This window comes from Papilio xuthus, unplaced genomic scaffold (genome assembly GCF_000836235.2).
Source record: "Papilio xuthus unplaced genomic scaffold, Pxut_1.1 DF825017.1, whole genome shotgun sequence".
NCBI lineage: Eukaryota > Metazoa > Arthropoda > Insecta > Lepidoptera > Papilionidae > Papilio > Papilio xuthus.
In genome coordinates this window covers 6,698,484-6,710,008 of record NW_013533632.1, presented here as the reverse complement: position 1 = coordinate 6,710,008, position 11,525 = coordinate 6,698,484, and the positions used below count along the sequence as shown (strand labels likewise).

The following is an 11,525-nucleotide window of genomic DNA, read 5'->3' as shown; positions in this document are numbered from 1 at the left end:
CTCCTGTCATAACGCTTAAATATATTATAAAAGTTTGTCACGCCGAATATGACAGATACGTAATAACTAATATCAAATTTTGGCTTGTCACAATATATACTAGTTTGGCGCAGTATTCTAGTATGTTTCCACTCACTTCACCCGCGATGGTCTGACCTATTTATAATATAGGTAATTGTTGTTAACTTTATTTAAATTTCTTTCTACCCGACAGCGAAAATTATAAAAAAAAATTGTCGAGCAAAATTTTACATTACCAAATTTTTACTGGTTATGAAAAAATAACCCCGTGATTGATAAAATGAAAAAAAAAAGTAGCCTGTGATTCGAACCGGCAAACTTACATATTACGGCAAACATACTAGAATACTGCGCCAATCTAGTATTATATATATTGTGACAAGGCAAAATTTGATATTAGTTAATACGTATCTGTCATATTCGGCGTGACAAACTTTTATATTTAAGCGTTATGACAGGAGAAGAAAAATATTGGGTTGCCCAGTAAGTTCGTGCCGCTTTATAAGGAAAATTGAAACCCTGTTCTCTTAAATTTTTGGAAATGTTTTTAAATTATATTGGTACGACTCTATACCTAAAACGTATTTTATTTTTGGCTAAACTTTTAAAAATTAGTTTTTATCTCAACCAATGAAATGAAATTATTTACAATATAGAAATTTTTGTGACGTTTGATAATGGTGGAAATCCGAAAATGAATCCACTTCTGCCACAGTCTATTTTAAGCTTTATATCTAAAATTCGAACGAACTTTCCGGACAACCTATAATGTTAATACAAAGTGTCAAATGAATGTAACAGAAGTAGTTTATTCCAAATTGTATCACAAGTATATAGAGATAGAGTTCAATTTTGTCAAATGTACCGATATTTTTGCGCACCTTGACTGCTTCGTTACTTATGACGCTGTGGCTGCTACGATATTTATGAGCATCTTGCATGTACTCATATATTTGACGCTGTGTATGTACCGATGTATTTGAGCAGGGTGAATGTATCTATTATTTTGAGGACTTTTGTTGTACCGATATAATTGAATACTTTTGGTGTACCTATATATTTGCATATCTTGTCTGTGACGATCTATATGACGCTGACTGTACAACAATAGTTAGGTAATAGCAATTAGTTCATGAACTAATTGCTATTACCTAACTATTGTCTAACCCCCCTGTTTCCATGGAAACAGGGGGGTTAGACGAAGTGTATTCGCTTCGAAGCGATTCCATGTCGCGGGCGGATTTAATAAAAACTTAATGAGTACCCTGTGTTCTTCCAGATTAGGGTCTATATGAATGCCAAATTTCACCCAAATCCGTTCAGCCGTTTTGGAGATACCTCCAAACAAATATCCATCCATCTAAACATTCACATTTATAACATTAGTAAGACAAAAATCAATATTGCACAAAAATATATTTTTACAGAACTATATCTTGAGGTTCTTCAACAAAAGAGCATACTCTTCTGCATAATGGTGACTTCCTACCCTAAACTTATAACATATTGTTATCTCTGTTTTGTCAAAGGTAAAGACAGGGATGATGATACATTTTGCACAGACTGGAAAAACAGCATAAAATATTTAATCAACATGTAAACTTATATTCATCGGTTTAATAAATACAATCTCATCTCTACCAGTATTACAACCCAAGATGTATGGATTGGTACATACAGGGTGTCCCAAAAGGTCACAAGGGTCACCAGAAAAATAAAATAAAAATTCCCCTCTGGGTATTAAAAAAAATAAAGGGCATTTTTTAAAAACTTAAAAATTTTACACCTTCTGGGGCAATTTTGTAACCAATGACCTACAAATATTGCTACATTTTAAAAAAAATGTATTATGTTATCGTCAATAACCCTTTATCATTATGAAATAAAAAAAACAATACAACTAAGAAAGATTTTAAAGAAAATTAAGTTCTTGTCCAGTCAAGAACTAAGTAATTACGATTTCAATCAACTTCCTCTAAGTGTACTGAAAAAAAAGTACTATGCATCTCCCGCAAGTAACTTAAAAAGGTAGGTAATTTTATTACAAGTCCAAAATGGTATAATGCTTAAAAAAATCATACTAGGACATTTAAAAATATTTTTTGCGAATAATACCCCTTCAAAACAAAACATACCAATAAAACAATAGTCTCAAATTCGTACGCATACATTTTTAAATGTCTTTTCTCTTCCTTAAAACTTAAAAAGACAGGTAATTGTATTGCAATTGTTTTAAATGTAACTAAAAAATAAACAAAATTGCAATTATTTATTCAAATAAAATGTTCGAAATGTCTACCACCAACATAAATACACGCCCTGCATCGTTTCAAAAATGAGCGGGAGATATGGCGAGCAAATCTTCTATTATTGATTCCGCTGCCTCTGTGATCCTCGCCCTCAAGTCAGCCATCAATTGGATATTATTTCCCTAAATCATCAATCGGATTTAGGGAAATAATATGGTTTAATCTCTAAAAATAATTAATTTAATGGTAGTGAGCGGAGGCGATATGAATGTTTACCAAACAAGAACTGGTTAGTGTGAATAACCATTCATTCATTCGCGTTACCAACCATGTTATAAAATGTGGTAATTTGCTGATGGTGGGAAAACATGTATGAAGCAGTGTTAACAATGCAGACATAGTAGTCTCAGAAACAACCTGTAAGTGGTTAACCATGAGTTTCCGAAGCCAAATTTTTAATCAAATCTAATATATTTATCCCGTCTATATCTTTGAGAGAGACAATATGTTTTAAATGAAGATTTTCGTCGCAGAAACTCATGATTAGTTAAAGTAATATAACTTTTAAGAAACTAACAGAATTTTCACTGCTAAAACACTTCTATTGCTGCTATTTTAATAATGACAATGTCATCATCAACCTGCCCTTATCCCTATCGAGGGTCGGCACAGTATGTACTACTCCTCCATAAATCTCTATCAGCCGTCATATCCGAGTCTAAAATCTTCCTAGTAGATCTGTCCCTTAAGCTTCATTGGCATTCTTGGATCACACGTTACACTGGTGACCCGTCGCCATTCTTTCACTTCACTTTTTTCACTATCATGAGATCACTTCACCATATTTTGTTTTATATTAGTGCAGGATGGAATATTTCGAAAGAAATTTTACTCCCAGACTACTCTCAGATGTTGTTTATACAACACACCAATTATACAACCACAATTTCAGTATAAGATTTATACATCACCTTAGATCTCAAAGAATCTATATAAACATTAATTCGATATCTGTACGATACTATCTTACCAGCCAACAATGATTACAGAGTAAGTTCATTAGTAAAACTTAATAATCAGTCATAAAAATAATTCCTTTTGATGATTCCTTAAAAACTTTTATATACCTATACATATTCCTCATGATATTGTGATTTCCATTGATTCTCCTTTGCTTATTACATTTTGCACCTTAGTTTATTACCACTTTTGACTTACTTCATGGTTATTCTTGTTTAATTGATTGTTAGATATTCTCCTCATGTTCATCTAATAAAAATGTCAATCGACTTCAGCTTTCTCACATCTGAAGTTCAAATATTTTTATTTTGGAATTTTCTTCATTACTCGAACTAATTTAAAATGATGCAAGATGAAGAGAATTGAAGTCTTACTGTCAGATGCAGAGTTCCAAGAATACATACATCCGTCTTCTTCTAATGCTGACATCTTCTTTTGAAGGTTGGTGATCATTAACACAACTTGCACCCTTGACACTGCAGCTCTGAAAAGTGAATGGGTACTCTTTCTGAATCATTGGCGTAGGTTCTTAAGCCAGGATATTCATATTCAACCTACACTTTTATTTGATCTTTCCTTGAACAATGTGTTGCAGCAGTTCATATTTTGTGTTCCTCATAATGCAGTACTCTAGTTCATCATTCCAGTTATTATGTAATCAAATATATCTCTTTCTCTAATCAATGGTTATATTTTTACCTGCATATGTAAAGGTATCTGAGTTTAGGTTTGTTTGACATAAGATGCAGTGCTTGTTATATTCTTTGCAGATCAAAATACTTTTCATCATGTTTACTGCACCTGGAATACACATTAGAACTAACATAAGTATAATGTTAAACTTATATAGCACTATGTTAACATAATCTATGCCCTATATAAATCAAAATAACTGTCCGGGGAGAAAAATCAGATGACATCACCCTTAACGGTGAAACCCTCAGGCCACATGTTAATGGAATTGACAAAGTTTGTGCATAAGTAGTTTGTTTTTATTTCTTACTTCGACTTATATGATTATACATAGCGACAAAAAAAGAATCCACCTTCAGTTTATCGAGCAGAAGTTGACTTGGTAAAACTTTAGAATTTTTTTAGAACTTTTATATTGACGAGAAAGATGGCAGCTGAAGTGGCCGTTCGGTATTTGTAAGACTTTTGGATTAAAACTACAAAAATAACAGTTTAGGATTCACCTAAGAAGCACTTACCTTTCTAATTTTTTTGCCAAATCTAGTTTTATTGCCGAACTTTTGTGGTCAAAATAGTAACCAAGTTTTGGTGCTCTTTCCTCAGTAGCATGCAGTGTTTTCGGTTTATTGACTTGTCAGGTCACCCCTAAGTTTGATTTACATCGGTATTTTTAAACCGTCGTCTTTTTGTACGATCTTTCTGCGGCCCAATTATAGTCAAAAACTTGTTTAAAATTCTCATTTTTCTTAAAATATTCAGTATGCCGTCAAACAAAAACCTACACAGAATTCAAAAGAAAACAAAACGATATGAAATGGTAATGGTATGAAAATTGAAAAAGCAAAATTGGATGGGTTTCGTTCAATGTTACCATTTCTTAAAAACATAAAGTAAATTGAAACCTAATAAATCTGCATTATTTTTAAATATAGATAATTGTGATGGATATTTTTGGTCTAGCAGATGACATTTTATTACACAATAGTAAAAGAAATCTTAAAAAGTTCCTTGTGGGAGATTTGTGGACCCAGCAGTTGAGGGAGAATAAGCAATAGGTGGAAACCCTGACCAGCGTCAAATTAAAAGTTCTACGCAAAGAGTAAGAAAATACGTCTATTTCGATCTCTTGTATCAAAGAGTATTAAACGTGTTCTTGAAATAAATAATTGTGATGATATCTTTTGCCCTACCGACAGACCAAAATTATAGCGAATGTGTTAGTAAGTATGTATACAAGTATCCATTTCTGTTATTAAGAATGGCTGTAGCTAAAATAGCGAAAACAGATTTAAGAGCGGAAATTTGAAAGGATTCCGTATCCTTCAATGTCATTTAATAAGTAGGTCGGGCATCGATTTAAAATTAATTACAATGATATTTTGTTATAGATCCATGTTTTAACTGTCTTAAACAGCGTAGCGTTTCTAATCGCAACAAATACTCTTGCAGTATATTCTTTTGATTTTTCACCTCAAACAGGTATCCAACATTCAAACTGAAATGAAGTGAAGACGTATACCTTGTTTGGGATTTACGAATAAAATACCCATAACCCCTTTAGTTGGTTAACCAATCACTTCTCCAAATTTGATAATTTATGCAGTTATGAGTGTTTTATTTTCACATAATATTATTTTATGATGGTGTGCCACGGATGCTCTCGAAATTGATACTACTTGCTTTGGTGTTAATAGTAAATACAATATTTTCCTACTAAAAATTAAATGCAAGTACTTATTTTCTACGTTGACCTAGGTCGGAGCTTACTTTAATTTCCTTTTATATTCCACATCTAAGTTACGACCGTCAACCAAGATGATAAGAAGTTATAGTGTAGAGCAACGCACTGTGCCTGTGCTTAGCCAATTTATCGAACGCTAGCTGTCGCCCACGACTCCGTCCGCGCGGCTAAAAAAAAACCTAAGTTAGTAGCCTATGAGTCTTTCCAGATTCTCTTCTACATCGGTGCCAAATTTCATCGTGATCAATTGGACCGGTCTGTAGATACGTTCTAACAAACATCCATTCATACATCCAAACTTTCGCATTTATAATCTTAGTAAGATTTATTTTTTATACTATCTAGCGTTAGCGCCATAGCGCTTGCTTATTTCAACGTGACAAAACACTCTTATTATTGTATCGTGTTCCTCAGCCACCTTAGCTCGCACTTCACACTTCACATCGTTCACATCGCACTGACGTACTGCGCACGGCGTACCGCGCACATCGCGCACACGGCCCTCGTCAGCCGCACGTTTAGTACGTTTTTAAAGGACGTTCGTAGCGCGGTGTATAAATCTGCCGCGAATTGTGATCAACTGCGCTGTGTACTTTGATTATCCATTGTCACTGCGCCAGGTGTGCACGAGTTTAAGCTATAATACCGGCAGTTCAGTTTGCCGCAGTATTGATCGCATCTCGCTCGCTTCAGCTAATGTTTATAAACAGCCGGTCGCATCCATACGATCCCTCTTGTTTTTGATACGTTCGACCGTTTGGAGAAGAGCCGCAGCACTGATCCTGTATGCGCCAACTGTACCGGCATCCCGTATAGGAAGCACTGCAAGTAAGTATGCAATTCTTTTTTTTCCCCCTCATTTAATACGTTACCAAGTACGCTGACAAGTGTGCGAAAACGATAAATATATCTGACGCCTCAGAAATTTTTATCTTGTAATCATTCCTTACTAATTTTATCATGCTGACTAAGTAACTTCGATAAAATTGTTGCAGTTTGTTAAGAACAAAATGTTTTGCATTATTTATAGGAATGGTTTCTTGTTAGAATTTTTATGACTGCAAATGCATGTCGCATTGCTCTAATATTAACGATGTGCTTGCATAAAGTAAGCCGGTCTACATCGAGTTACACAACCGATCACTACGCAAAACAGTTAGAAAATTGATATTGTCGATATGTGTAGTACTGTAGTAGTTTGTATACATTATCGACATTTTTGTTTCTCTATTTAACTTCCTTAAGCTTCCTAACATCTTCCTAACAACTTCATATTTCATTATAAATCTCCTCATTAATTACTTACATGATAATATTAAAGAAGTAATATTATTTTAATTTTAGTGATGGTTAGGGTATAATACTGCAATGGAATGTTTCATTATAAATTTTTTCTAAGATCATTCAATGAGATACCTATTTTTAATTCATTTAAACGCAATTAGTATGTACGACCTTTCAGTAAAAATATACTAATAATAAAAGTTAAAATTATTCATATTTAACATATCTGTTTAAACAAACATGTCGTTAAGAATTAAACATTTTTTTATATCACAAGCTAACACTTATATTGTAGGTAAAACATCGTTACATAAAAAACATCCCGTATGTACATGCCGGATCACTTTTGTTTCGGCGACGTTATTTCCGATAACTTCCTGAGTTCTATGGATGGTCTAGATACAAGCGTCGCTTATTGAGAACGAAGACGTCTGCCTTAGTAGACTATTTCAATCTCGATGTTTCTATTACACCGTAGTATCTTTTATCCATCCTTCATACATAATGTATAAATGCGTTCATACATACTGGAGTTCGATAAAAATTGTGATTTTTTAAATCCAGCTGAGGCACGGTCCTTTCGAGCACTCTCGAATCGGAAGCGAAACACTATATTGAGTGTCCAAGCCTGGTTCCCCTCTCTAGCAACCTTGACTCCAGTCACGCTACAGAGCGGTCGCCTAAACGACCTAAGATCTTGCCGGTCTCTTGTTCCAGTTATATTATTATACTACAAGCCGAGGCTTCAAACTACAAGTTCTTTTGCTAACGCAAAGACGCAAATTTATTTCACAAATTTACTACTTTTTGTTCTCTGCATAGTTTATCAGTTATCAAAAGCAAAATTAACAATTTCGAATAAAATTCTCTTTTATGTACATTTAATAGCGAAGTGACTGTTGTCCATAGTCATCCATATTTGCAGATGCGTTGCCTAATTATAAACAACAGAGGAGGGGCGCACAGAAAGGATATTTCCCTAACTATGCATCCCATTCCCCGCCATATCCACTTGCTTTTCCCACCACCGTGTTGTTAGGTCTCATCAGATGAAATGCGGAATTACTTCAATTACATGCCTTTATTCTGTGTGGTCCTGGCATTGCACTGATCGATTCCCTTTCGTACAAAAGATGTTATTTCGGACTCTACCACTGTTAAATTAAACAAAACAAGTAGAAAATCGGTCAAACAATCATCTTGTACGAGTAATGAGTTTTTGTTGTTGTCGTGGTCATTTTTCTCAATAGAAATTAGGAACAGTCGGTACATTCTTTACAAATTTAAATGTAACAAGGCTGGTTGTACACGTCTTAGAAAAAAAAGAGAAGGGGGACGCGTCTACGCGTTAAAGCTGAAAAGATATTATCTCTAGCTTTGTTACTGTGCACAATGCTATAGGTAAGTCTTCTAAGTCGTGCTGTGACGTATCTAGATCGGCTATTCATATCGTCTCAATGTGCCAATTTTACTGTCCCTTTTTTATCTAACTTAAATAATAGGAATAAAATTTATAAAAGTCAAACATGATTCGTCCGTGAAAAATTTAAGTCGTGATCTATTGGTATCTGGTAGTTGGCACCGATCGTGATGTGCTTTCTATTCATCTTTTTTATTCGTAGTTCATCTTACTGCTTTATTATTAGCAGAGAGAGGGGAGATACCAATGCATTGTAAGGTGTCCTTGACCTTGACTAGATTGATGTCACATGATCAAGAACTACAAATATTGAACAATCGAAAACGGAGAGCCGAGCCCACGTCACTTAGGTGTGCCGAACTACCCACTACAATATAATGTGATGAACTGGATGACCATATGGGTGAGGTAGTCGAGTTTCCTGCAAATGTTAGGTGGACACGATTCTATTTTGTGTTTATTGTTCACGAACAAAGGACTAAAAGTTTTTTATCCATACAAAATATTTGTTTGCCTTTAAGTAGAGCATTGACACTAAAACTAATGACCTGTTTTGGCACCATTCTTTTGTATTTTGATTTTAAAATACCTGGCAAGTTGCCAATCTTGAAGCATATAAAACGAATAAACTGATTATCTTTACGAAAATAACGAGTATAAAATGTAATAATAAAACCGATTTAAAATGTAAATAAATAATTTAACTACAATTATAATCTTATATATTAGAATTATAAATGTGAATGTTTAAATGGATGGATGGATGTTTGTTTGAAGGTATCTCCAGAACGCCTGAACGGATCTCGATGAAACTTGACAAAAATATAGAATATAGTCTCGAAGAATACATAGGCTACTAATTAAGTTTTTTTCAAGTTTAATATTGTTTTAATATAAAGGTTTTGAAATTCGCGGACTGAGTCCGGGGAGACAGCTAGTTGATCATATTTTCAGTAAAACGCATACAAATTTTGCGTGCTGCAAACAACTTGATGAAGCGTTAATTGAAGATGTCAGTTAAAATTATATTTTTACATATGAAATTCGTAACTTCCCCACTTTATTACTTAAAAACAATTAATTCCAGCAAACACATTCGTTGTCTTTATTAGCTTGTCTTCAATTTATCAAATGGTGAGTTCAAATGTCAACTGAAAACATGTGCAAATGCAGTTACACATTGCTATACAGAGGAAAACTGATAAAGACAAGGTAATAAGATTAGATGGCTAATGTCTTTACATAAACAAATAAAATATGTACAGTATACATAGAAGAAGCCTATACGTAACCATATTAATCTTGAAGTATTGTTATCAGTAATGATTGTATAATAAAACGAGAATATTCTTGATATTTTAGCCTATCGATTGAGTTGCGAATATTTGACAATCCTGACCCAAACTAATTATGAATTTGTACTTAATAATGAATAATATGATCACAGTCGTTAACAGTTTTTGTAACCTAATTGAGAATTTAAACTAGCCATTGAATTTAATTCAATGTCAAGGTAAATGTAACCGTAGCTTTCCACCGCCGATAAACTTGTACAAATATATTGTTATCTCTATTTTTTTCAAAGAAAGTGAGTGAGACGACAACATTTTACACAGGTATATCGGCAGTGAAAACTCACGATAACTTTATCATAAATATTATATATTTATCTAAATTATGTATGAATCAGGTCTGAATCGTTGAATTAAATCTTGTCCTTGATAATGTATCGAATAACTTGCTCTGTTTTTCCGTCCAGTAAGCGACAAATGTGATTGTTTAAGTTTTTGGAATTAATTTAAAATTTCACAGAAATATTTATTAAATTATATTGTTTTTTCAAAGATAATGAAAGGAATGTTAGCTTAATGAAGAAAGGCGTAAACATAAGCTCCCATACACGGACATCTGCAGGACCCGCAATGGTAGATTCAATCAGTCGTCGTTCACAATGGAACACTTGCCACACGCTGACCGCTTGAAGCATTCCGTGCATGGCGACCTTTTTAAACAAACTACATATTACGTGGATTGTCTTAACCGTACCTCGGTTCAATCATATATAAAATTCTCGTGTCACAATTTTCGTTCCCATACTCCTCCGAAACGGCTAGACCGATTTTCATGAAATTTTGTGAGCATATTGAGTAGGTCTGAGAATCGGTCAACATATATTTTTTATCCCGCGCGGACGGAGTCGCGGGCGACAGCTAGTTTGTATATAAATTTATGTTTTTTGATTATCAATAAAAGTGGATATTAGTCCAAGTAAAGTAAACATGCCTCGAATGCCATTTCCTAAACAATTCGCTCTCTACCATCACTATGATTTTTTTATCACGTCCACTGAAATTGGAATGTGAAATTGGAAACTCGAACCCTTATCCAAACATTTCATGTATTCTTAAATGAAATATTCCTTTATTAAAAGGAACATAAATAACTCCTTGGAAAGCGAGTATTTGAAAATATTTTGCATTGACTTCTACATGTTGTTTAAAAGATATTGTCATCCCTTTCACACTGGTTGAAAAAAAATGTCATCCTATCCTATTGAATTTCGCTTTAGGACAACTTTAATGTGGTAGTTAAATTAAAGATGGCACTGAATATCAGGATAATCTCATTAATGAAGTGTAAAGTATAGGGCAGAAGTTGATAGGATTAATAAAATATGAAATTGCAATTACTATTAAAATAAAAAATGTACCAAACTTTTTATAGTTTACTTTAATTTCGATATTGAATACTCTCATTAATTTCCAATATCAGCATCCGTATCACTCCAAATGTTCTGGTTAAAAGATTGTATCTGTAAAAACTTATATTTATTTTATATTTTTAATTTTGCAATGTCATTACTTATGTGAGATTTTATTAATAGGAATGTACGTTTGTATGGAAATGTACAACTTAATTTGCAACGGAAAATTTGCACAGGTATTGTTAAAAATATAGAAAAAACACAGTATAGTCTCAAAAAAGAAACTTATGCATTTGAGATTTTACAAAAAAAAAAATAGGTATGTTCTACCTTCTATCGTATTCAATCTTGGTTACATCAAATCCCTAGCTTGCTAAATACCATAATATAGGA

At 33.4% G+C, this 11,525-nt stretch overlaps 1 protein-coding gene across 1 annotated transcript in view; it reads left to right on the top strand.

Annotated features, from left to right (window-relative positions):
* Window positions 1–6,186: 6,186 nt before the first annotated feature.
* Window positions 6,187–11,525, top strand: part of LOC106126298 (uncharacterized) — a 34,538-nt gene continuing 29,199 nt past the window's right edge. Inside the window, exon 1 of the mRNA XM_013323861.1 lies at window positions 6,187–6,552. The gene's annotated coding sequence lies outside the window, so the exon portion shown is untranslated. The remainder of the gene's footprint in view (window positions 6,553–11,525) is intronic.